The sequence below is a fragment of the Pristis pectinata genome, chromosome 10 (genome assembly GCF_009764475.1).
Source record: "Pristis pectinata isolate sPriPec2 chromosome 10, sPriPec2.1.pri, whole genome shotgun sequence".
Lineage (NCBI taxonomy): Eukaryota > Metazoa > Chordata > Chondrichthyes > Rhinopristiformes > Pristidae > Pristis > Pristis pectinata.
Genome location: NC_067414.1, coordinates 54,651,417 through 54,677,067, shown reverse-complemented (window position 1 = coordinate 54,677,067; position 25,651 = coordinate 54,651,417).

The window sequence follows — 25,651 nt, the reverse complement described above, 5'->3', positions numbered from 1 at the left end:
ATATGGGGAAAAGAAGTGATTGAAATGCCAGCAGTAGGTGAAGGGACCGTGGACAGGAGTTACTGGACACTGCACCAGTTTATTTAAACTGATGTGCATGTATAAATTATCTTTGGAAAGGTTTTGATTGATTTTGATAAGATGGGTGGATGGAGTGATGATGTTAAATGCAGAGCAGCGTCTGCAAGTAATTGGATATTTATGGTGGAAACAACACGGATATTAATGGGATGGTGTATTTTCAAGAAGGGACCTTCATCAGGGGATAGAAAGGTGTTCACTACATCCCAGTCATGCTTCTATAACTCCTCTAGCTAAACCCCAAATGACCTCGGCTGCCTTCCTCTTTGAAGTCCATTGGTACATGGGTTCTCTGCAGGAGAGTCTAGCACCATAATGCCTTGAAAGTCTAACCTGACAGTGTTTTCAGAAACTCTCGGCCTGATCCAGCCATGTAAAGCATACATACCTCAAGTCTCCTGCAGGTCTGCTCTGTGTCACCTCTGCTCCTTTGTGTTAGTGCTCAGTGACTGCTGTGGGAAAGGGTACAGCTCCTTGGCTGTGAATGCAAGGGGTATCATTAGCCAGCCAGATTCATACACAGACAGTTAAGGTGTTTATGCATGGAGGACTGCCTTGTTAAAGTCACTATGGGCACCTTCAAGGAAGTGAGCAGTTCCTTGAATTACAAAATGCCACTGGCATAAAACCTACAGGACACTGAAGAAGTGGAACCCTTTCCTATTGACAGGGGATGAGGTTAATCCAAAGGCAATATATGTAAAGAGGCTTAGAGAAGGAAAACAGCCCCAAAGTATTTTGCCTAAACTGGCAGGATCAAAAAACAGTTTTTTGTAAGCTCATTAACCTGGTAATTAACTCTGATGAGGAGTGAGCAACGTGACAAAGCAGTGAGCACTGCAAAGCATTGCTCAATGCGTACCCAAGGCATTCATTCAGTCAGCTGTTGACCAGGGCCCAAATGCTAAATATGAATCAACTAGGGCCATAATGTATTTATTTTACAATGGGATGTCAGATGGATGGCTGTCCAATAGATTCTTTGCCTCTCTCTTCATCAAACCTGCCAGTTTTCTGTTCCTCCTACAAAAAAAAACCCAAAAAAATTTACATGGAGTCCTTTTCAGAACTGGAACAAGGGAAAAAATACGTATCTCAAATAAGATATAAAAACAATTTCAGCATTGATTAAAAAGAAATAAACCAAGCAGCTTAATCCTGTAAATTAACATCCTATGTCCTTTCAAACATTGAGCTTTCAGCTTTGGCTTAGTGGTAGCTCTCATGCTCCTTGGTCAGTAGTTGTCTGTTTAATCTCTGCTCTGGGTACGAGACAATGTAACTAACCTCACAGATCCATGTTGAACTGAGGGAGTGTCACACTGCATTCTTTTCATTAATTTGTGTTCATATGCTGGTGTTTCCCTAAAGTACACCAAGGACCGCAGCAAAACAAAAATTAGTTGGCTGTGAAGTACTTTGGGAGATGTCTTGAGAGTATGAAAGCAAGTTCATCCTGACTTATTGATAGATGTGGTTTAGGAAGAGACAAACTTGACATTTTAACAATCTTGCAGTCCTCCACATAATTAAAAGTAGATTGTTTTCTGGCCATGCAAAAAAAACAACACTGCAGTAAACCTTAGGGTTTAGCTCCAGGATTATTTTCAATAATATGTTTTGGCTTGCCTCAGATTAACTAATGTCTGTAAAAGACATAAGAAATGTGAAGTACTCATGATAACAAACTGTGATAAACCAATGTGTCATTTATCTAGCCACATAGCCTTTCACTTGTATTATTTTTGTTAAGTTTGAGCTACTGACATCAAACTAGATTCTTCAGTGTTCACCTGAGAGCCAGAAGGGGCCTCAGTTTAATTTATCATCAAAAAGACAGCATCACCACACTCAGTATGGTCCTGGAATGCCAACTGAGGTTACCAATCTAAACTAAAGGGGAGTTACAATCTTTTAGTCATTTCTGACACCTATGTCTTACTATCAGCATTTATTGCAGATAAAAACAATTCTTTGCTTCCCCCAGGTACTATTTAGTCATACAAACTGGATTTCTCCATAGTTCATGTTGGGAGACATGGTAGTGAAATCTCTCTTTGTTAACTTAGCTGGAGACTTAAATAATTCACCTGTCATGTGAGCTGCAGTTCCCTGGTAAGCCTGGGGCAGATGACAAGAAAAACAAATTCTACCGAACTGGGTGTAACTAAAAGTAAAGGAGTGGTTGGCAACCTACACACTGAATGCAGACACCAGTGTTAGCTGTCTGACAGATAGTGATGTCGGTCTGAATGTTACCAGACATAATTAGCAAATCGCAATATCTGAACATATATATAACTAGTAGCAAGCAAGCTAAATGATATGATGTAACAATCTATTTCTGTAGCAGATATCCAACAAACTGATGCTGATTTGCTATTTGTCAACTTGTTAAAAAGACAGTTAAAAGTACCTTTAGCCAATCTTAGTTTGCAGAGGCTGAAAACCAATTTATAAGCCCTGCAATTCTCTCTGTACCATGACCGCAGTACCAAGCATCAAATTGCTGTATACTAGGCTGAGATTGATTTCATGTTTTCTGAACAGTTTGTCTGTACACATGTTCCCCATGTATTCTGTAGCCTCTTTTATCATCTGCACAGGAATCATCTGTTCCAATTTGTATCTGTTTTATTGATCTAATTTTTCCTTATCCTGATAGTCTCCCTCCTCATCCAGCCTCCACCTCTCTCTTACATTGTCAAGTGCCGTGTTAACAATTTTCAAGTTATTTACCCTTAATCACGTGCTTTTCACAGTGAGGTTTCAGTCCCCCTGGACCTCTAACCAGTTCTCCATTTCACACTTAACCAATGGTCCAATCAGTCCATTATCTGTTACCTCATTTGTCACCTTACTGAATTTGAGAACAGCTGGAAAAATAATTCCACTCTTAATTCCACTCATTCCTTCAGATAAAAAAATATTGCTATGGAAACCCATGTAGGTCCAGTTACAACTGTACCTTTGTTCAGTTCCCACTCAGGTCACCTCCTAAAACCCCTCTTCCACCGTTGATTACTGTGTGTGTCTGCTTCCATTTCCTGCACAGATCTTGAGAAATTTTTCCTTGATTCTTTACTGACCCAAAATTCTCCTCTTTATCTTTAACCGATCTCGTTAACTGCACTTATGATTCAGTATGCACTCTATAGTCAAGAGAGATCAAATAGGTGACTGCTTTTCTATTATGCATGCAGATTAGATCCTGAGTTACCTGTGGTTCACCACTTGAACTTCCTTTCCATTCCCACTGACTTTCTCACTCTCACCAGCTTCATACATAATTCCAGCAATGCTCTAAGTAAAGTTCAAAAAAAGCCTTTCTCCCAGGTTATCTGCCACACTCTGATCTGAAAGTTAATTTCAATAACATCGGATTTCTGGAACATTCTCATATTCAAAATTCTTTTCATTCCATGACCTTTCAGATTTCTACCTTTCCTATTTCTCCAGACTTCCTAATTCCCTGGCTACTTATGTAACATTAAACTTGTTGTCTCGAAGTTTCTGTGTTTTACTTGACTGAGTTGATCTGTTATTACACTCATGCTTTGTCACTGCATTACTATTTTTAGGAACATGTCATGAAAATATGGCTGTTGACCTGTGTATGCACAGTTGTGAAGTGTGGCCTATGCCTGAATCATTAATTGTTTAACACATATTGTTTTTCTATATTTTAGTGATAATAAAATGGCATTGTGCTTCACCCTAATATTGTTGCTGAAAGTCCGATAAAGATTGTGATCTTCATTTGCGAGGTTCCTTCAATAGTATTGTTAGGTTTCCCTGTGTAATGCTTTGCTGCCTCACTTTGAGCATGGCACTATTCTACTGATCTATTGCAATTTCTTGCAGCTGCTGGCATGTAGCTTTGCTACTGCAACCTCAGCTGCCAGCCCTTAAAGGAACATTCAAATAATAAAAGCAGCACTCTTCCAATACAAGGGATTTGCTGTTGCTTGAAGAATGGATGCTGTAAAGGTAAGAGGGTGGAATTGGTTGGAGTGGGATTGCAGGCGTTCAGAAGCTCTGAACAGGCTGGTGAACAGGCATGTTTTTTGTGCAAGGGGGTGATAGAGATCCTCTAGAGCAACAAGTAGGTTCCCCTGGCAGGATGTTACAGGGAAAGTCTCTGCAAGGATTCTACCTATTCTAAAAATTTTGGGAAAAAAACACTACTATGCTGGCAGATCCCTGTGCTGCCTTGCCAGGTCCTTGTGAGCTAAAGGAACGGTAGCTGAAGTCTCTTCTACGTGAGTATGTAACTTGGATCACCTCCATTATGCAGGAGTGAGCAGCAAGCTGTGAGGTGTAACAAAGTTCATCAGCAGCAGCAGCCTAGAATGATTTTAAGGCTAGGGAGCTGTTTGTGATAATGACCCTGACCTCTATGGGTAAAACAATCAAGGTTACAGAAGGCCACAGATCTCTGTGGGGACAAATAATGCAGTTTGAGTGTTGGCCCTTTAAATAGCCCCCGGGGAAAAGAAGGTTCATAAAAAATCTGTTGTTCTATGTGTAGATATGAACTGTTTTTCAGGTCAGTAAGGCTGAAAATCCCACTGCATTTGCTTGATGATGTCATTTTGAGGAGTTTGATGCTAGGAAATGAAAGGGCTGAGTACAAAAATTCTATTCAAAAATGAAGAGACGAATTTACCAATGGGCACTAAGTCACCCAACGTGTGTACACATTTGCTCAACTCTGATTTTCAACACCACAGCACTGCTTTCCTCAGAATGTTTAGGCCTGAACAGGCTGAACTCATCATGCTACGAATGAAGAAGTCTCTCCTCATCTCAGTCCTAAATCTCTTGCCTCATATCCAGAGACATCTTGTTCTAGATCCCCCCCCGAATGGGGAAATATCCTCCCTGCATCCAGTCTATCTAGCCCTATCAGAATTTTGTATGTTTCCATAAGATCCCCTTTCATTCTTCTAAACTCCAGTGAGTACAAGCCTAGGCAGCACATGTTTTCCCCATATAATAGTCTTGCTGTCCCAGAAATCAGTCTGGTGAAGCTTTTGGTACACTCCATCCATGTATATACCTTTGTTCTAAGAAAAGGAGAGCAAAACTGCACACTGTACTCCAGGTGTGGTCTTATCAAGGCTAAGAAAGACATCCTTGCTTCTCTATTCAAAACCGATTGCAGTAAAGGTCAACATATCATTTGCCTTGTTTCCTTTCAGTGACTTGAGTACAAGACACCCAGGTCCCTTTGTGTATTAACATTTCCCAGTCCTTCACCATTAAACTAATATTCTTCCTGTCTGATTTTCTTGTCAAAGTGGAAAATTTCATTTATCTAGGTTATACTGCATCTGCCATGTCTTTACCTACTCACTCAACTTGTGTAATCACTTTTAAAAAATCTTTGCATCCTCCTGTTAACTCACGATACAACCAGCTTTTTAGCATAAGAAACTTAGAAATGTTACTTTTGCTTCCATTATCCAGATCATTGTGGATAACTGGGGCCAAAGCACTGATCTGTACAACGTCCCTCTCGTTACTGCCTGCTACCACGAAATAAACCATTTATTCCTATTCGCTGTTTCTTGTCTGTCAACCAACTTTTAATCCATGTCAGTTTATTACCCCAATACTATGTACTTTAAGGAAAGTTGAAACACTGGGGATCTAAGTGAAGGTGGTGTTATGCTGGAAAATCACCCAGTGAGAGAAATCAAAGCGTAACATTAATGGGAGTTAGTGACTGTAAGTCTGTGTGCAGTGGTATTCCACAGAGTTCATTGGTAGGTTCTTTGCTTTCTGTTATGCATTAATGATTTGGAATTGCTTGTAGAAACCATGATTAAGAGTTTTGCCTTAGACACCAAATTCAACTGTGATGGATGCAATTGGCTGAATCGTTCCTGCTGTGCCTTTTTTTTGTCAATGATTGTATTTCAGTTAATCAGAACCTTTAGTTTATTTTTCCATTTACTAATTTGTTTGTTGTCAGTGAAACAGACAGCATTAATGATGCACAAAAATATGATGTAATCCAAGAAAATGCTGAAGTGGTACTTCCACGATGCTTCGGAAACGAGTGAAGGGATCACTTACCAACTCAATGGTTATACTCTGACCCATCAGACAAATGGAAAATCCCAATGGATTTGAATGAGTGTACTGCTGGGACCAGAATCTGATGATAGGGGCAATATTACACTGACTTTCACTTGTACACAATTTTGCATTGGAATTCATGCTGATACTGATAGTGTGGGCATACCTTGATTGTCAGCAATACAAAATGGAACTCTATCTGAGATTACAGTAGGATTTCCCAATTTAATAATTTAAAAGCAAAGAAAGGATTCAAGTTGTATCAATTTAATCTTGTACTTCATTTGAAAGCACTTAAAAGTCAAACTTGCATTAGAAGGTACTCATGATGCAGCAGTTTTGCATTTATCAGTAATGGAAACATTACTGTTAAAATAGAGCACATCAGTTATTTATCTCTGGTGTGGGATAGTACATCCTGCTATTCTCTATTCTGCACATGCTACAGATCTTAGTCAAGTGAGACAAACTAAATCGATGTAAATTATCATTTATAAATGTCATATATATCAACTGTCGTTTGTCAGTTAAGGAATTCTTTCAATGACTAAGCAAATACAGTAGAAGGAAATTACTTATTGTAAATTTTGGAAATTGTTTTATGCTTTAAGACTACTAATTGGATATAGATTGGGAGAGTGGATTTTGTGTGAAATACCAGCATGTCACGTTATCAAATTCTACCCACTGATAATGCATGCAGGGATTGATTTACATTTCTATGCATGATGTCAGTTAGGAAAGCTTCACATTGTGAGAGCATTCACTTAAGGGACAATTTAGTAGCTTGGTAGGTAAAGCAGTTCCACTGGTAAGAAATGCCTTGCCTATCTAATACGCCGTTTACAGTATCGAGCTATCACAAGTGCCATCACTGTTGCCATGTAGGAAATACGGGAACTCCTGGTCCCATCATATGGCCAATGAAAAGCAAAGCTAATACACCTATTCAGTATTCACAAATTCATGTCCCAGCTAAAACTTTCTGTAAACATTATGTGAAGGGTGAATCATAAGCTATCACTGCCAAATAGGATAAACAACAACATAAGAAACAGATGCAGAGGAGTAACCCCTCTGAGCCTGAGGAGAAACCACAAATGCTAGAAATGAGAAACAAAAGAATAAATGCTGGAAATTTGAACTGACCTAAATATGATGATATTGCCCCTACTTTCAAAGCGTAATGTGGCAGATGGCAGAGGTTTATATATATATTGAGGTGCTCTTGCCATATTTGAAAGGGGATATTTGATAAAATTATAAGAGGTTTAGGTAAGGTAGACAAAGAAAGGCTGTCCCCTTTAGCTGATGGTACTCAGGGGACTCGGATTTAGAAGTTTGGGGAAGAGGTACAAGATGATGTAATGAAGACTTCTGTAAGTGGTAATGACCTGGAACTTGCTGATTATGAGAGTGATGGAAACAGAGGCAATCAATGAGTTTAAAAGGAAATTAGATAGGCATGAGGGAAATAAATCTACAGGGCAACAAAGTAAGTGCTGGGGAATGGGACTGACTGGATTGTACTATAGAGATGGCATGGATTTGGTAAGCTCCTGTGCCATTATGATTACATCTGTTAGTATTGGCATCAAAGGGGATACTGTGGGCTTGAAACTGCTATTAAACCCTTTGAATATGCAATTAATAGACATAATGCTCATTTGAGGTCTCTTCATTAAGTTTGTTCACCCTGAATGTGCTTGACAGTAGGTTAGCTGCATTCAAGAAAGTCAAGGCTCCATGCCATCTAAAACACAGTGATTATAGTCAACAGTAAAAATTAAAGAATATGGAGCCAGGAAGTGCATGAGTGCTCTGTCTCCACATTAATAGCAGGAGGCTCTGCCAACCAACACTCTTTCACCAGCCCTATCACAGATTGTCCTCCTCTCTCCTGGTCAGCCTCCAATCAGTGGCAATGCAGCACTAAAATTCAAATGGGAATGGCCAACAAATGGATGTAGTTCATAGGTCTTATGTCCATGAGACATTAAGTCCAATATCAGGCCTGGTAATTCTTCCATCTACAGGGCAGATGTTAATTGGCTAAATCACCCATTATTTGCTAAAACAAGAAGCAGAAGATTGCAAAGTCAATGTAATCATAATGGCACAGGAGCTTACCAAATCCATGCTATCTCTATAGTACAATCCAGTCAGTCCCATTCCCCAGCACTTACTTTGTTGCCCTGTAGATTTATTTCCCTCATGCCTATCTAATTTCCTTTTGAACTCATTGATTGCCTCTGTTTCCATCACTCTCATAATCAGCAAGTTCCAGGTTATTACCACTTACAGAAGTCTTCATTGCATCATCTTGTACCTCTTCCCCAAACTTCTAAATCCGAGTCCCCTGAGTACCATCAGCTAAAGGGGACAGCCTTTCTTTGTCTACCTTACCTACACCTCTTATAATTTTATCAAATATCCCCTTTCAAATATGGCAAGAGCACCTCTATATATAAACCTCTGCCATCTGCCACATTATGCTTTGAAAGTAGGGGCAAGATTGTCATATGCACAAGTACACGTCTCTACAGGTGCAATGAAAAACTTGCTTGCCCACAAGGCTGCGTCCTCAGCCCTCTACTCTACTCCCTATACACTCACGGCTGTGTGGCCAGATTCTGCTCTAACTCCATCTACAAGTTTGTAGATGATACCACCGTTGTAGGCTGTATCTCTAACAGCGATGAGTCGGAGTACAGGAAGGAGATAGAGAGCTTAGTGGAATGGTGTCATGACAACAACCTTTCCCTCAATGTCAACAAAACAAAAGAGCTGGTCATTGATTTCAGGAAAGGGGGCGGTGTACATGCACCTGTCTACGTCAATGCTGCTGAGGTCGAGAGGGTTGAGAGCTTCAAGTTCCTGAGTGTGAACATCACCAACAGCCTGTCCTGGTCAAATCACGTAGATGCCACAGCCAAGAAAGCTCACCGGCACCTCTACTTCCTCAGGAGGCTAAAGAAATTTGGTTTGTCCCCTTTGACTCTCACCAAGTTTTACCGATGCACCATAGAAAGCATCCTATCTGGATGTATCACGGCTTGGTACGGCAACTGCTCTGCCCAGGACCGCAAGAAGGTGCAGAGAGCTGTGGACACAGCCCAGCGCATCACAGACACCAGTCTCCCCTCCTTGGACTCTGACTTTACCTCTCATTGTCTTGGTGTAGCAGCCAGCATAATCAAAGACCCCACCCACCCAGGACATTCTCTCTTCTCTCCTCTTCCATTGGGTAGAAGATACAGGTGCCTGAGGGCACGTACCACCAGACTTAAGGACAGCTTCTACCCCGCTGTGATAAGACTATTGAACGGTTCCCTTATACAATGAGATGGACTATGACCTCATGATCTACCTTGTTGTGACCTTGCACCTTATTGCACCGCACTTTCTCTGTAGCTGTGACACTTTACTCTGTACTGTTACTGTTTTTACCTGTACTACATCAATGCACTTTGTACTAACTCAATGTAACTGCACTGTGTAATGAATTGACCTGTACGATCGGTTTATAAGACAAGCTTTTCACTGTACCTCGGTACAAGTGACAATAATAAACCAATACCAATACCAATCACAGGCACATAGCATCAGATAAGCAGCATTCATGAGAAAAATATAAACTAAACATAAATAATACACAATTTTTACAAGAAGGAATACAATTAGAACAAAAAAAACCCGGTCCATTATAGTACAAAATGATCAAAGTGGTCATAGTGTTGCTTTACTGAGGTAATGATTAAGGTTGTGCCAGTTGGTTCAAGAACTGAATGACTGAAGGGATGTAGCTGTTCTTGAACCTGGTGGTGTGGGACTTAAGGCTTCTCTACCTCCTGCCCAATAATAGCTGCGAGAAGATGGCATGGCCTGGATGGTGGGGATCTTTGATGATAGATGTTGCCTTCATGTTGATACTACTGATGGTGGGGAGGGATGTGCCCATTAGGTATTGGGCTGAGTCCACTACTCTCTGCAACTTCTTATATTCCTGTGCATTTGAATTGCTGTAGCAGACCATGGTGCAACCAGTCAGGATACCTTCAAAAGTACATCTGTAGAAGTTTGTTAGAGTCTTTGGCGAAGTTGTATATGGCATTGGAGCTGTGCACAGCCACGCAGTCATGTGTGTATAGGGAGTAGAGCAGGGGGCTAAACACGCAGCCTTGAGATGCACCTATGCTGATGGTCAGCAAGGAGGAGATGTTGTTACCAATCCTCACTGATTGAGGTGCAAGATGACATTAAATGTAGTGAGAGGTTGTGAAAAAGAAAATAGCTGAGATGGTGAGCAGCCAAGTGAAACAAACCCAATGCACAAATTCTACAGAGTTGGATTTAAATTAAAGTGAGAGTTGTAAGTATATAGCAAGTGTCACAGTGAGATGCAGTGGGGAAAAAGCTGGGACATGGCCTGTTGAATGTTAGGGAGGGAACCTGTGAAGGTGATAGAGGAGGCACTTTTCTTTGGGGCTGGGGTGTGAGAATAGGGGGAATGGATTAGAACTTCCAACAATATCTCTGTGAAAAAATAAACCAGTTTTATAAAGGTCCTTTCACATCCATAGAATACCTGTAAAGGGTTCATTGCCAATTAATTAGCTTGAAGGTTGTCTACTTTCATTCAGATAGGGAGCTTTGTCGCAATTAATAACCTTAGAGGTGGCATGGTGAAATTAAAGAATCATCCAAGGTTACACGAAGGGTGGAGTACGGGGAAGTCTGAGAAGTTGGAAGAAAGAAAGTAATGAGGAGTTAAAATCACTATTAAAGTCACTAAGTGTGTGGAGCCATTTTGTTACTTAGCTGCAAAATGAAAGAGGAGGTGACCATGAAATTTGGCAGAGTGATGCTTTGCAGAGTGAATGGCAGGACAGATTGTAGTGGATGTAGAACTGAAGACAGAAGTAGAAATGCAAGGAGTAAGTTAGTGAGGGATGTGAGGTGGGCATGCAGTTGTATGTTGGAGCTTGTGTTGGGATGTGATGAGGGCACATCACTGTCATGGCTTTAAGTGACTGCGACATTCTCTAGCACTTATGTTTATAGGCAACAGTCAGAAGTATTTGAGATGCATCTTGATTTTATGTGACGATGTAAAAGTTGGTGATAACAATTTGTCAATGCACTTTGTCTTTCACAAAAGATGCACTTACTACCTTGTGCAAAATGGTGCTTATAACAATCATGCTGATGTCTTCAATACCATCAAGCTTAATAATCATGAGTATCCAGGCAACACCTGAGGACAGACCTTTTCTAACCATAATGATTGGATCAAGATCCCAAGTAAGCTAGTTAAGAGACAAGGTTTACCATCATTTAAGGACAGGAAAGTAAAAGCAGTTATCAGCTGGTGAAAGTTTGTGTTTTCATTGTATGATTGAGGACTTATAATGTCCATTTCAGTGTTTTTGTTTATCTCAAGTGAATGACGTACATAATGATTTATTACTCAGATATATCATCTAACTGGGGCATAGAATGTATTTTACCAAATTTGTTGGTCACATCAAATCCAGGCAGTCAGATAAAGTGAAAGTGCAGGAGTTCAGTGGGGCTTGGATACTTTTGAAGAAGTGATCAGAAAATCAAAAATGGGAATAGCTTTGAAGTAAGACCAGCAAAGGGAAAACAGAAGCTAAGAGTAAAACTTTAGGGGTCATCCTGCCAGATAAAGGCAGTCATTCAATATGTGGCAATGTTTGTCAAAGGGTTGTTACAATGAGCAGAGGAATTAGGCTTAAAGTAATAACTAGTGTATTAGGCTTAAGAAACAGTCAACATAGGATGGAGACCTGCAACACTGATATCTCCAGGAGGTTAGGAACCCAACACCACTAAGGACAAAGTTACATGAGTTCAAGGAATAATCAAGTTAAAATATGTTACCAGCAATTGTTTAAGTATCTTAATCTCTCTCACTCACTCATTAAAATAGTAGAGGATAGTTTATAATTTAAATTAACGATATGCTTTAATAGACAAAAGAACCTGCATAGAAACATGGGCTGTTAGCTTCTCTGCACAGCAAGACTTCCTGGAATTCTCTCTCTAAATGTGTACTAACGTACATGCACAGAAACCAGTTGGTCACATGCTGTGATTCTTAAAGTGGTATAGACCCAATATTATATCATCCACACATTTCACAACAATAATCTGAATCAGACTTTAAATGCAATTGATTAGGCTTGCCAGCTGTACAAGGAGCCAATGCACGCATTAATTTTAATTTTAGAACTTCGTCAGTTTTGGATGTATGATTTTATTCAGTACTAAGTAGGGCTGTGTTGATGTTATTATTGTGACCGACTTAAATTCCTTGGGACTCACCAAATTCTGATTTCTGTTAATTGAAGCATGCGCTAAAGTACCATTCTTTTTCTTCATTGTTTAGTCTTCTTCTTGGGCAGTCCCTCAGGGTTGAGGACAGTTTGGTTCAAACACAGTTCCATGGGTTCTGAAGTGGCAGATGAGTTCAGTTTGAGATGGGAGCTGCTTGATGGGGTGGATGGTGAATGGCAAAGAGAGCTGTTGGCTCCTTTCATCATTTTTTGCTGTTTCCTTGTGCTCTTGATGAGACTCAAGGTTCTCTGTGCTATCCTGCCCTTGAATTAACATTTCTTACAGATTTATTAGTTTTGCTAATCCACAGTATTCTGTGAATAACCAAAGATGGTGTTCCTTCTTACCCCATATTTAAAAAAAACTCTTTACTTGGTAAGATATTATTTATTTTTCCAAATTTTATTGAGAAATTAGGAGTAAATTTTATAACAGGTGCAATCTCTTTTTAAGGCTGTTTAGGGCAGAGGTCCAAGCATCACTCAAGCCCATCACTGCCCATCCCCACCACCACTCGTTGGATTCTCATAATTCTGACTGTCATTGATAAAGTCCATGGAAGATCTGAAATAAAAACAAAAAATATTGGAAACAATGAGCAGGTTAGGCAGCATCTATGGAAAGAAAAACAGAGTTTTTGACCTGAAACATTAACTATTTTTCTCTTTCCACAAATGCTATCTGACTTGCTGAGTGTTTCCAGCATTTTCTGTTTTTATTTCAGATTTCCAGAAACGTGGAAGGTGTGTTTATATACACATGTATTCCTTGCCATCCAAATCTATGCTCAATAACTGAATTTGAAAATACTTTCTCATTGAAAAGCATTTAATTTGGCTTAACTAGATAAACAGCAGTATAGTTCGTTAAACTGTGGTGATGACCATTTTTATGAAAGGTGTTGATGTTCAGAGGGAGCTGAGTGTCCTTGTACACCATTGAAAGTTGACTGGCAAGTGCAACAAACAATTAGGAAAGCAACTGGTTTGTTGTCCTTAATGCAAAATTATTTGAGTACAAGTACGGAGGTGTCTTGCTCCACCTAAATAGATCCCTAATGAGACTGCTTCTGCAGCACTGTGTTTAGGTCTGTCTGCCTAAGGAAGGACATACTTACAATAAAGAGAGTGCAATAAAGGTTCACCAGATAATTTCTGGCATGGCGGGATTGCCAAATGATGAGCGATTAAGCATACTGAGCCTATACACTCCAAAGTGTAGAAAAATATGGTGACCTCTCATTATAATATACAAAATTCTAATGGGGCTTGACAGGGTAGACACAGAGTTAATGTTTTCCCTGGGATTCTTCCTGGCTGGGTTGTCTGGAACCCAAACTTACAATCTCAAAATAAGGTGTTGGCCATTCAGAACAGGGATAAGAAGAAATTTCCTCATAAATAGGATGGTGAATCTTTGGAATTCTCTCCTCAAGAGAATTGTGAAGGCTCAACCTCATTCTCTGAGTTTGTTTAGAAGAGTTGTTAATAGGTTTTAAGATATAATGGTAATCAAGGGATATAGAGTTGATGCTGTGATGTGGTGCTGAGGAATATCAGCCATGATCTTATTGAATGATGGAATAGGCACTAGGAATTATATGGCCTACTCCTGTTATTTCTTTTTTTTGTTAGGTAACTTTATAATAGTGTATATTGGATGTACATTTGCATTCAGACAGGTTGTGTGGGACCAAGCTATCTACCTGGACTCTCCACCCATGGTGCCCTCCTGCTTGCCATATTTTCCAGATGTCATCTGAGAGGTTACCTGCAAGGCAGAGGGGGCTCCAAGCATCGAGTAGACCCCCAGGTAGCATATCCTGTGGTAGCCTCACCCCTGCTGATTGTTTCCGACACTTTATATTTTTATTTCAGATTTCCAGCATCAGCAACTTTTTGATTTCCACGGAAGATCTGTTTATATACAAATGTATTCCCTGCTTTCACCAGCCAGCCCTGGTGTAAAGCCAAAGAACTGGATGTGAATTCATCTGACTTGTCCCTCCAGCATGGCAGTGCTCCACCTCTGGGCTCAATGGCAAATCAAAAACAAACTGAGACACAAGTGGAAATGCCAGCTGTCAGTCAGCTCATTTAGGCCCTTTCAAATATGCATTCTCAGATTAAACTGGAACACAATCCATTTGCCTCTTTGTTTCCTTGGGTTTTCACGACAGTTTCCTCAGATATACTGTGATGTTATGAAGAAGTCTGGCAAGCAAGTGTCAATTCTACTTTACTTTCAGATTATGATCAAACTATTAATCTCTGGTATCCTTTGTTTTATTGTATTTGCTTGAAATTGTGGAAAATTTCTTTTTAGCTCCAAATATTTTTAATATTTGGCCTACTTTGAAAGCATTTACAGTTTTTTTTAAAGAAGGGATCTACATAACATTCATTTGAGCATTTGGTAGCCCCACTGCAGAGTCTATTTATTTCCTTTTGAGTTAATTGCTTCAAGTCCGTAATACATATCTAAAGGCTACAGTCTTCTGCACTATATGATTTATTTTCTGCAAATCTATTTATAACTGTGAGAAAACAGAGCATTTTGTATCAAGGCCAGAAATAAGTGATACTGAAGCTTTTAATAAGTAGAAATTTTAAAAAAAATCTTTGGCAGTTTATATTCTCTTAGGTAACCTGAGGTAGGGAAATGGTGCCAATTTTCTTCAGAATGTTTATGAACCTACTCTTAGTTCCAGTAGTTAAATGCTATGCGATGCAGTCACATTACACAGCTCCTGTTGTGCTCTTGACTGTCAAGTTATATTAACTACTCCACAAACTAAAACAAGCAAATGCAGTTTCAATGTTATCAAGGTTAATCTAAATATATCATGAAAGTCATTGTGCAAGAAGGAAGACAGACAACAAAGGAAGCTTTACTTAAAAAAACATGCAGTATTAAAGTCACATGCTAAACAAAAACTAATTGTGCTGAAAACCACAGACCATCCCACATCACTCAGAAATGGCATGCCATGTCACTGTGACATTAGGAGCATTCGTAACAGGACTGGAATAATAGACTAAGTCAAGGTGTGATTATATAAAGCTTTTGTTTTAAATCAGAATGATGTCAGGTAAAAAATAATTATTGCTTGTTCTTCCAGTCTCAGAAAACCTCAGAGTATTTTATGGCAGCCAGTGGTGTAATTTACCACAGCAAATTTGGGCAAACAAGCTCCCAGAAATTCAAATTAAATGGATGATTAGATCATTAATATTTGGTATTTCTTGGTCACAACACCAGAACCTCATTACATTGTTGAATTTAAGTGTTCTATGTTCATGTAGACGTCACTAGCATTTAATGCCTGGCCCTAATTGCACTTGAAAAGGTGGTAGCGAGCTGCCTGTTCCTGTGAAGTTACCTCCTCTAGCACTGCTGAGTAGAGAGTTAGCGTTAAAACCAGTGACAATGAAGGAACAGTGATACTCCCAAATTGGGGTAATGTGGAATGGAGGGAAAGTTGCAGCTGGTGGCATTCCCATGTGACTGCTGCCCTTGTTCTTTAAGAAAGCAGAAATTACAGGTTCTCATGGTGCTGCTTAAGAAGTATTAACGAGTTGCTGAGATGTATTTTCTTGACAGCACACACTGTAGCCATGGTCTGTCAATAGTGAAGGGAACAAATGCTTAGAGTGGAAAGTTGGGTTTCAGTCAAGCAGTCTGCTGTATCTTGGGTGATGGAGAGCTTTATGACCCTTCTCAAAACTGCTGCCATCTAGAGAGGTGTAGAGTATTGCTTCATATTCCTGTTATTTCTTGTGGCTATTGGAAAGACTTTAAGGAATCAGGAAGTATGTCATCACACTGTGCCTCTGATCTGCGCTCATAGCAGTTAAATTTGTGGTCAGTGCTGAGCTACAGGACATCAGAATGAAAGGCAATCTTAATGAAACATACAAAAACATACTTTAAAGCATGGCTTTAAAGTAATGGGTGGGAAGTTCAAGGGAGATGTCAGAGGGAAGTTTTTTACCCAGAGAGTGGTTGGGGCGTGGAATGTGCTGCCTGGGGCAGTGGTGGAGGCAGGTACATTGGTCAAATTCAAGAGATAAGCATATAGAGGAATTTAAAATAGAGGGATATGTGGGGGGGGAGGGGTTAGATAGTCTTAGGTGAGGTTTAAAGGTTGGCACAACATTGTGGGCTGAGGGGCTGTATTGTGCTGTACTGTTCTATGATTCTATGAAAATTCTTACAGGGCTTGAAAGGGTAGATGTAAGGACAATATTTCCCCTGGCTGGGCTGGGTTGAACAAAGAGTGACATCCTCGAGGTAAGGGATCAGCCATTTAGGACTGAGATGAGAAGAAATTTCTTTGCTCAAAGAGTTGTGACTCTTTGCAGGGTTGTGTTGAGTCAGATATGGGTAGGACATACAGTAAATGACCAGTCTCTCGAAGCACTTCATGATGGTGATGTCAGAGCCACTGGTCGCTAGTCATTAGGGCACGTTACCTTGTTTTTCTTAGGTACCGGGATGATAGTGGTCTTCTCAAAACAGGTGGGAACCTCAGATTGAAGCAGGGAGAGGTTAAATATGTCTGCAATACCCCTGCCAGCTGATCAGCGCAATATCTGAGGACACGGCCAGGACACCATCCAGGCCAGATGCTTTCCTCGGGTTCACTCTCCGGAAGACTGATCTTATGTCCTCGATGGTGACCACAGGTTCAGTTGCATTGAAGGCCATCAGGGTGGGTGGTGACAGACCAATCCACTTCTGTTTAAAACGTGCATAGAATGTGTTAAGCTCATTGGGAAGGAATGCGCTGTTGTTGACTATGCAGCCTGACTTCGTTTTGTAGCCCATTATAGCATGTAAGCCCTGCCACAACTGACGGCTGGTCTGGGACTCTATTTTGAACCTTGTTATGACCTTGCACCTTATTGTCTACCTGCACTACACTTTGTCTGTAGCTGTGATACTTTACTCTGCATTCTGTTATTGTTTTTACCCGGTACTATCTCAGTGCACTGTGTAATGAATTGATGTGTATGAATGGTATGAAGATAAGTTTTTCATTGTACCTCGGTACAAGTGACAATAATAAACCAATACCAAGTACCTAGCCCCTGATCTGCTGTTGTACCTATGCCTGTGGATGCTCCAGTTGAGTCTTTGGTCAGTGGTGACCCCTATGATGTTGATGGTGGGGGTCTTGGCGACGGTAATGTCATTGAATGTCAAAAGTAGGTAGTTAGAGTTGATTGTTATCTGGTACTTTTGCGAAGTACATGTAATGTATTACAGGTACCATGCTAGTACCTTTTCTGTAATACCATGGGCTCCTATCTTGTTTAGCAGCCTCATGTGCGGCACCTTGTCAGAGACCTTCTGAAAATCCAAGTAAACAACATCCACTGACTCCCCTTTGTCTATCCTGCCTGTTACTTCCTCAAAGAATTCCAATAGATTTGTGAGGCAAGATCTCCCATAAAGGAAACCATGCTGACTTCAGCCTATTTTATCATTTGCTTCCAAGTGCCCCAAAACCTCATCCTCAATAATGGACTGAAATCTTACCAACCACTGGAGTCAGGCTAACCGGCCTATAATTTCCTGTCTTTTGCCTCCCTCCCTTCTTAAAGAGTGGAGTGATATTTGCGATTTTCCAGTCCTCTAGAACCATTCCTGACCTGTGATTCTGGAAAGGTCACTACTAATGCCTCTACAATCTCTTCAGTTACCTCTTATGGAACAAAATTACAACAGGAGATAGAAGAGGCATGTAAGAAAGGCAATGTTATGGTGGTCATGGGGGTCTTCGGTATGCAGGTGGACTGGGAAAATAGGGTTGGCATTGGATCCCAAGAGAAGGAATTCGTAGAATGCATATGAAATGGCTTTTTAGAGCAGTCTGTAGTTGAGCCCACTAGGGAAAAAGAAATTCTGGATTTGGTGTTGTGCAATGAACCAGATTTGACTTGGGAGCTGAAGGTAAAGGAACCCTTAGGAGGCAGTGATCATAATATGATAGAATTCACCCTGCAGTTTGAGAGGGAGAGAGAAGCTAAAACTGGATGTATCAGTATTACAGTTGAGTAAAGGTAACTACAGAGGCATGAGAGAGGAGTTGGCCAAAGTTGATTGGAAGGGGACTCTAGCAGGGATGATGGTAGAGCAGCAATGGCAGGAGTTTCTGGGAGTAATTCAGAAGATGCAGGATCAGTTCATCCCAAAGAAGCAGCAGTGTTCTAAAGGGAGGATGAGGCAACCGTGGCTGACAAGGGAAGTCAAAGACGGCATAAAAGCAAAAGAGAGGGCATGCAATATTGCAAAAATTAGTGGGAAGCTAGAGGATTGGGAAGCTTTTAAAAACCAACAGAAGGCAACTAAAAAAGCAATAAGGAGTGAAAAAATGAAATATGAAGGCAAGCTAGCCAATAATAAGAAAGAGGATCCCAATGGTTTTTTCAGATATATAAAGAGTAGAAGAGAAGCAAGAGTGGACATTGGAACGCTGGAAAATGACGCTGGAGGAGTAGTAATGGGGAACAAAGAAATGGTGGACAAACTGAATAAGTATTTTGCATCAGGCTTCACTGTGGAAGACACCAGCAACATACCAGAAATTTGAGAGAGTCAGGGGGCAAAAGTGAGTGTAGTCACTATTACTAAGGAGAAAGTGTTTGGGAAACTGAAAGGTCTGAAGGTGGATAAGTCATCTGGACTGGATGGACTACACCCCAAGGTTCTGAAAGAGGTAGCTGAAGAGATTGTGGAGGCATTAGTAGTGATCTTTTAAGAATCACTAGAGTTGGGAATGGTTCCAGAGGACTGGAAAATTGCAAATGTCACTTAGTTACGTCTTTTGCATGCTGTATTTGATGTTAGCATGCATGTAGTTCTAAGCTGCAGCTTCACCAGGTTGGCCCCTCATTTTTAGGTATGCCTGGTAACTGATGGAACATAAACAGAGATTCCAGATGCACCCATACATAGAGTTTTTGTCAATCATTTGCCAAAGTTATGACAATCAGTAAAACTGCTGCCTCAGCTCCAGAGACCCGGGTTCAATCCTGACCTCTGGTGCTGTCTGTGTGGAAATTGCATGTTCTCCCTATGACCATGTGGGTGCTCTGGCTTCCTCCCACATCCCAACAATGTGCAGGTTAGTAGGTTAATTGGCCATTTTAAACTGTCCCTAGTATGTAGGTGAGTGGTGGAACCTGGGGAGAGTTGAAGAGAATGTGGGAAGAATAAAAAATGGGATGAATGTTGGATTAGTGTAAATGGGTGGTTGATGGTCAGTGTGGACTTGGTGGGCTGAAGGGCCTGTTTCTGCTGTCTCTCTCTATGACTCGAAGTGAGAGAATGCAAAAAAAGCCCCTGTGGTCAATTTGTTACATCAAAGTGTATTTGCCAATAATTGTTCACTGCACTAACTTTTATATTCTCCTGCAATCTTTGGCATTGTCCCTCTCTGTTTGCTAAGCAATTAATTTATCCTTGCCAAATTTAAAAGTCATCTGCCCTGTGATTATGATCCATCTAAAAAATTCACATGCAGCAGAGTACAGCTTCTCAGGATATTTTGTAGCATGTGAAGTTCGTACAGTTCAAATTCACATCAGTTCTCGTGATTTTTCTAAATTCAGGTAACCAGGGGTGCAAGTATTGCAGCCTATTGTGACATTCTGTAACGCCACATTTCTGAGTCAAAATATGCTGCATGGAAATCTTGAATTTGCTCTGTTTCACCATTTACTGATGTGGGTTGTTTTGCCATTATTTCAACTGCAAAATTCAGGCTAGTGTTACTCTAATTAGATGAAGGTGAACTTTTTTTGTGGGTATATCTGTCTTTGAGGTCATTCCTTAAACAAAACCAGATTTAAAATGTCATCTTTCTGTGTTAGACACAACATGATGATAAAGGAAGCTGGTTAATTGTTATCTTAGGAACCCCGATGTTATTACAGAGAACTAATGCTAATATTTGGTGGCCTGAGTTCATCAAAGGTGGACTATGCAGAGAGAAATTATATACTTCGCTTAATCAGATGTATAAAAATAAGAAAATATTGGACCAATTCAAAATTCTTAAATTATGGAACCCACAAAGGGCACAGTGGACGTAACTGGGATCTTCCAGGAAGCAGAGGAAACTAATTATACCATTGTCGAAATACATTTCAAACATAAATTAAGCAGGTATCAATGCATTTTTTATCAAGTGGATTGTTATTTAAATGTTGCCGTTAACAACATTTAGAGTAAAAACTAGATGATCCTCAGGTACAAACATAATTCATTGCAGTTGTGTGAATATATCAAACTCGCCAAATTTGAACCTCAGTGAAGTAAGATGGTGAGACTCCTTAAAGTATGTGGGGGAGAAAAAATAGAAAGACAAACGACCAATAACAAACCAACTGATCGTTCATATCATTTGCAGTCTGTGGAAACTTGTGGAAAGCCAAATAGTTATTGCCTTAGTTTTCACACTCATTTGCCTGGCTGAAATTGTTCTCACATTGAATAATTTCTCTTTCACCTCTGCTCACCTTCTTCAGATCAAAGCTGTAGCTCTGGACACTTGCATGGACTCAAGCTGTGCTTGTCTTTTTGTTGGATATGTGGAACATTCTTGTTTTCAGTCCTACCTGGGCCCGCTCACTCAATTCTTTTTCCAGTACATCGATAACTGCATTAGTGCTACCTCCTGTTCTCATGTAGAACTTGACAATCTCATTGCTTTTGTTGCCAATTTCCTCCCTGCTCCCAACTTCATATAGTCGATCTCTGACTCTTCCCTTTTTTGGGATCTCTCGGTCTCCACCTCCGGAGATAGGCTAACTACTAACATCTTGACTCCCATGGCTGTCTCAACTACTCTTCGTTCCACCCTGCTGCAGGTAAGGACTCTGTTCCATTCTCCCAGTTCCTCTGGCTCCATAGTATTTGCTCCTTTGATGCCTCTGAAATGTCTTCTTTCTGAACCACGGCTTCCCCTCTAACATTATTAACAAAGTCTTTGACCACATTGCATCCATTTCCCATGTCTCTGTTCTTGCCTCACAGAAAAAGGATAGGGTTTCCCTGGTCCTCACCTCCTACCCTACCAGCCTCCGCATTTAAAAGATTATTCTTCGCATTTTCCAAAAGACAGATCTTCCCTTCTCTTCTTTCAGCATTTTGTAGGGACAATTCCTTGGTTCTACTAACCACCTCTCTTACGGCACTTTCCCTTGCAACTGCCAGTGATGCAACATGTGTCCTCTTCCTTCTCCGCCATTCAGGGACCCAAACAATCTTTCCAGGTGAAACGGTTCACTTGTACATCCTTTCGAGTGTACCACATTTAGAGTTCACAGTGTGGTTTCCTCTGCACTGGAGAAACCAAATGCAGATTGGATGACCGCTTTGCGGAACACCATGCAGGGCGCAGTGGTGACCGTGAGCTTTCTGTTGTCTGCCACTTTCTTTCCTCATCCCACTCCCACATTGACTTATTGGTCTGTGGCCTCCTGCACTGTTACAGTGAGGTCCAACACTGGCTTGAAGAACAGCAACTCATCATCTATCTGGGCACATTGCAGCCTTCTGGACTCAATATTGAATTCTATAATTTCAGCTAATTTAATTTCTCTGTCTGTACCAGTCCTCCATCTGTGATATTGGCTCAGCTTGTTTTTTCCCCTTTCTTTCTCTTTTCTTCCTCTTTTTTTCTCTCTCTCTGAGACTGGAGGACCTGCCAGGCATGTCTTCCTGTTCTGCATTTTGCATCTCCTACATTCTTTTGTCTATGTTCTCATGCTCTAACTAAGATATCTTTATTAGTCACATGTACAGCAAAACACAGTGAAATGCATCTTTTGGTTCCCATTCATTCATTGACCAGTAAATCTTGTCTACAGCTTATCCCCATGGTCACTCCAGTATTACCCTATCACCTTTCCTGCAGCTTAATGAGCTTCTTTTCTCCTTCCTAGTTCTGTCAAAGGGTTTGCGACCTAAAACATTAACTCTTTCCCTTCCCACAGGATGCAGCCTGCCCTGCTGAGTACTTCCAGCATTTTCTGTGATTTTTTGTTTTGTTATTGCCTTTGCTCTATTTGTTGGACAGAGTCCAAAATTCTTTTCCTCTGTAAATCTTCAAACATATCAATTGTTTGGTGGAGGAAGATCAATGATTGGGAGTTTTAGAAAGATAAGTATGACTGTATATCACATGTCATGCACATATCTGGTCTTATTCCAGTTGGTCATTCCTAGGCATTTCAGAACATTCCTGCCTCTATCCCCTGACTCATGAAACATGCTGCTTTATAGCAACATGATCTCTCACTTTGGCTAATAATAGAAGATATTGCCTTTTACTGCAGCTGCAGTAGACACCTACAGCATGAACTATACCAACCAGTTATTTAACAGCTTGACCGTCCCTTGAATATTTTAAATTATGATGTCGTTTAAGAAATTGACTAAATATTTACTTGTGGGCATCCCCATTGTTGACCTGTGCTGCCAATTTTGCAATATTTTCCTCCCTTGAAACTGATTTACTTGCTCTGTTCCTTTAAAAGCTGTTTGCTCAGGGTTCCTGCTCTTTAATCAGCTCTTTGCCTTTTTTCCCTCTTTTCAAACTACTTTTGCTCAGGGTTCCTGCTCTATTTAATAACATATTAAATAATTTGGCCTTCTCTCATGAACTAAAGAGATTCTAAAGTTAATTCATTGAAGATAATTTCACACATTTGATTCAATTAATTCTTGCCAATTGTTACAGTACTAGAAAACTGTTGCAGCTACAGCAAATTGCAAGTCTTGAGAGCATTAACATCCTGGACAATCACACATGCAGGTAGGACTTGTGATCTCAAGGACTTGTTCTCAAGAGTTGGAGACCAAAATCAGATATGGCAGGTCACTGGGGACGTCAAGACTTAACTGGACACTTTCATCCAGGAGGCCACCACAGCTCAGTCTTGGAAAGATATGTGTGACTGCAAGTTAACATTCAGGATTAAATCGGGCACAACACTTCATAAAAACTGACCAACAGAATAACACAGAAGAAAATCTTAATGAAGCGTGAACAAGATACAGCAATGGAGAGAGAAAATATTGATGGATAATGGTAACTTGAGGAGAGATTTGCCTAAGGTGTTGCATGCTAAATATCTCTTCCCTGTCCTTAAATTTTAATGTTCTTATTTAGCCATGTTTGTCAAATTTTGACCTCAAAAGGCATTTTATAGTGTGTTTATGTACAAGTGTGATGGATGATTCTAATAGGAAATCATAAAATGTTTATTGGACCTCTGTATGTTGGTGGTAGGGAACTAGCAAATACTATAGCATAAAACATAACATTTAAAACATCTGTGAACAATTTATTTTATTTTCATCATTAATATTACTTCAGTATTTACAATTTTAATAACACTTCATCTTTACCCATAGACCAATGCAAAAAAGATGACAGTGTTTGTAATCCTCATAATCATCTGATTGGGCGTACAGTGCTAATGTATCATGCTAGAAGCTAGAGAAACAGACCACAATGTGAATGTAATGTAGTGCTGAATTGCCTGTTCTTCCCTGTTAGATGTATTCTGTTTCTTTTGCATTATAATAGTATTCAAAGCTGTAGCTTTGTGCTCTCTTTTGCAAATGATTTGCTAAGTGAAAAGCATTAGCATTAGTATTCTCCTAGAAAGGAAGATAATCAGTTTTATCCTGGATTAGTGAATGATTGTATGGAAGTATTAGGATATTAGTCAGGTCATTTTCAGCAGATTGGGTTGAATGGTCTTTTGACTATTAAAAATCTTAAGCCTCTACTTAGAATTCATTTATCAATGTTTCCTCTCTATGTTATGGTTTGTATGTCACGAACTCCATTCGATGGGAATTCCTGGCCCAAGATTTTCAAACTGATGGAAAGGTATCTGGGACATTGAGTATTTGAGTCTTCTTGGGAGCACGTGGAGGCCAAACAGCAGAAGGAATACATAATTACCCAGTCAATCCTTGCACCTGCCCACTCGTGCTCCACCTGAGCTTCCTGTGGATCCCACTTGAACTTCTTAGTTACCTCAGGACTGTGGTGGAAGGAAGTTACGTGCAATCCTGTCAGCCTGCTTAAGAAAATGACTTTAGAATATTCAGTTACAGAGGGTGACCTAATTTGTAATAACTTCTGATCCTCAGGAAAATTAATATATCAACTGACCATGTTAAACCATCAGGATATTGCTCATGGGGTCTCAATAGCTTTAGATTTAGATGGACTATTTAAAATACAACAGGACTGAGAAATGCTTCACAGAATAGCTGATGGAACCACGTTAACTTCTGACAAAAATATTGGCCTGGTTTTTGGTGGCAATTCCAGATGGAACTGCCGGCATTTCTCAGTACAAGTTCTGCCAAGTTTCAGAACTCCCACACAAATGTGGAAGTCTTAAAATCACTGGGCGAGCTCTCTGATTTCCCAGCTATGCTGCACTGTCGCTGTGGGACTGTGCATGGAATCCAATGGCACAGTAGGAACTTGCTGTGATACTGCAGCATTTACACCGGGGAGTGTGCTCTTGGGTCCTGTATCAGGTTGGATTGCAGGATGCTAGAGCTCATTTGTTTCAATGGGGATTGTACGGCTGTGGAGAAGAAAGATAACAACTTGGTAAATTAATGTTTTTAATTATTTAACTACTATATTTGTTATTTTACTTCATTTTTAATATTTTTCATTTTTCCCCATCTCATTTAAGGCCTTGCTGCTGCTGAGGACCAAATCTCCTTCGATAATTCGATAATGCCTCCACCATCCTGTTAGGTAAGTCATTCCTGAGGGGAACTACTTGCTTCTTCACAACTCTGTGTTGTGTTCTGGACCTTCCACAAATGAGAAGATGTCTACTCTGTCTTGACCCCTCATTCTTATGTCTACCCTAACTTCCCTTGACCACATCTTCTCCAAGAAGAACAGTCCAAGACTCCCCAGATTTATTTGGAATTATTTTAATAACTCTTTTCTCTACCGCCTTGAAAGTCTTCCTTGTCTTCCTAAAGTGTGGGAACCAGAACTGGGCACAATACCTATGGCCACACCCTTGTTTTATTAAGTTTTTCCGTTATGTCCTTAGCT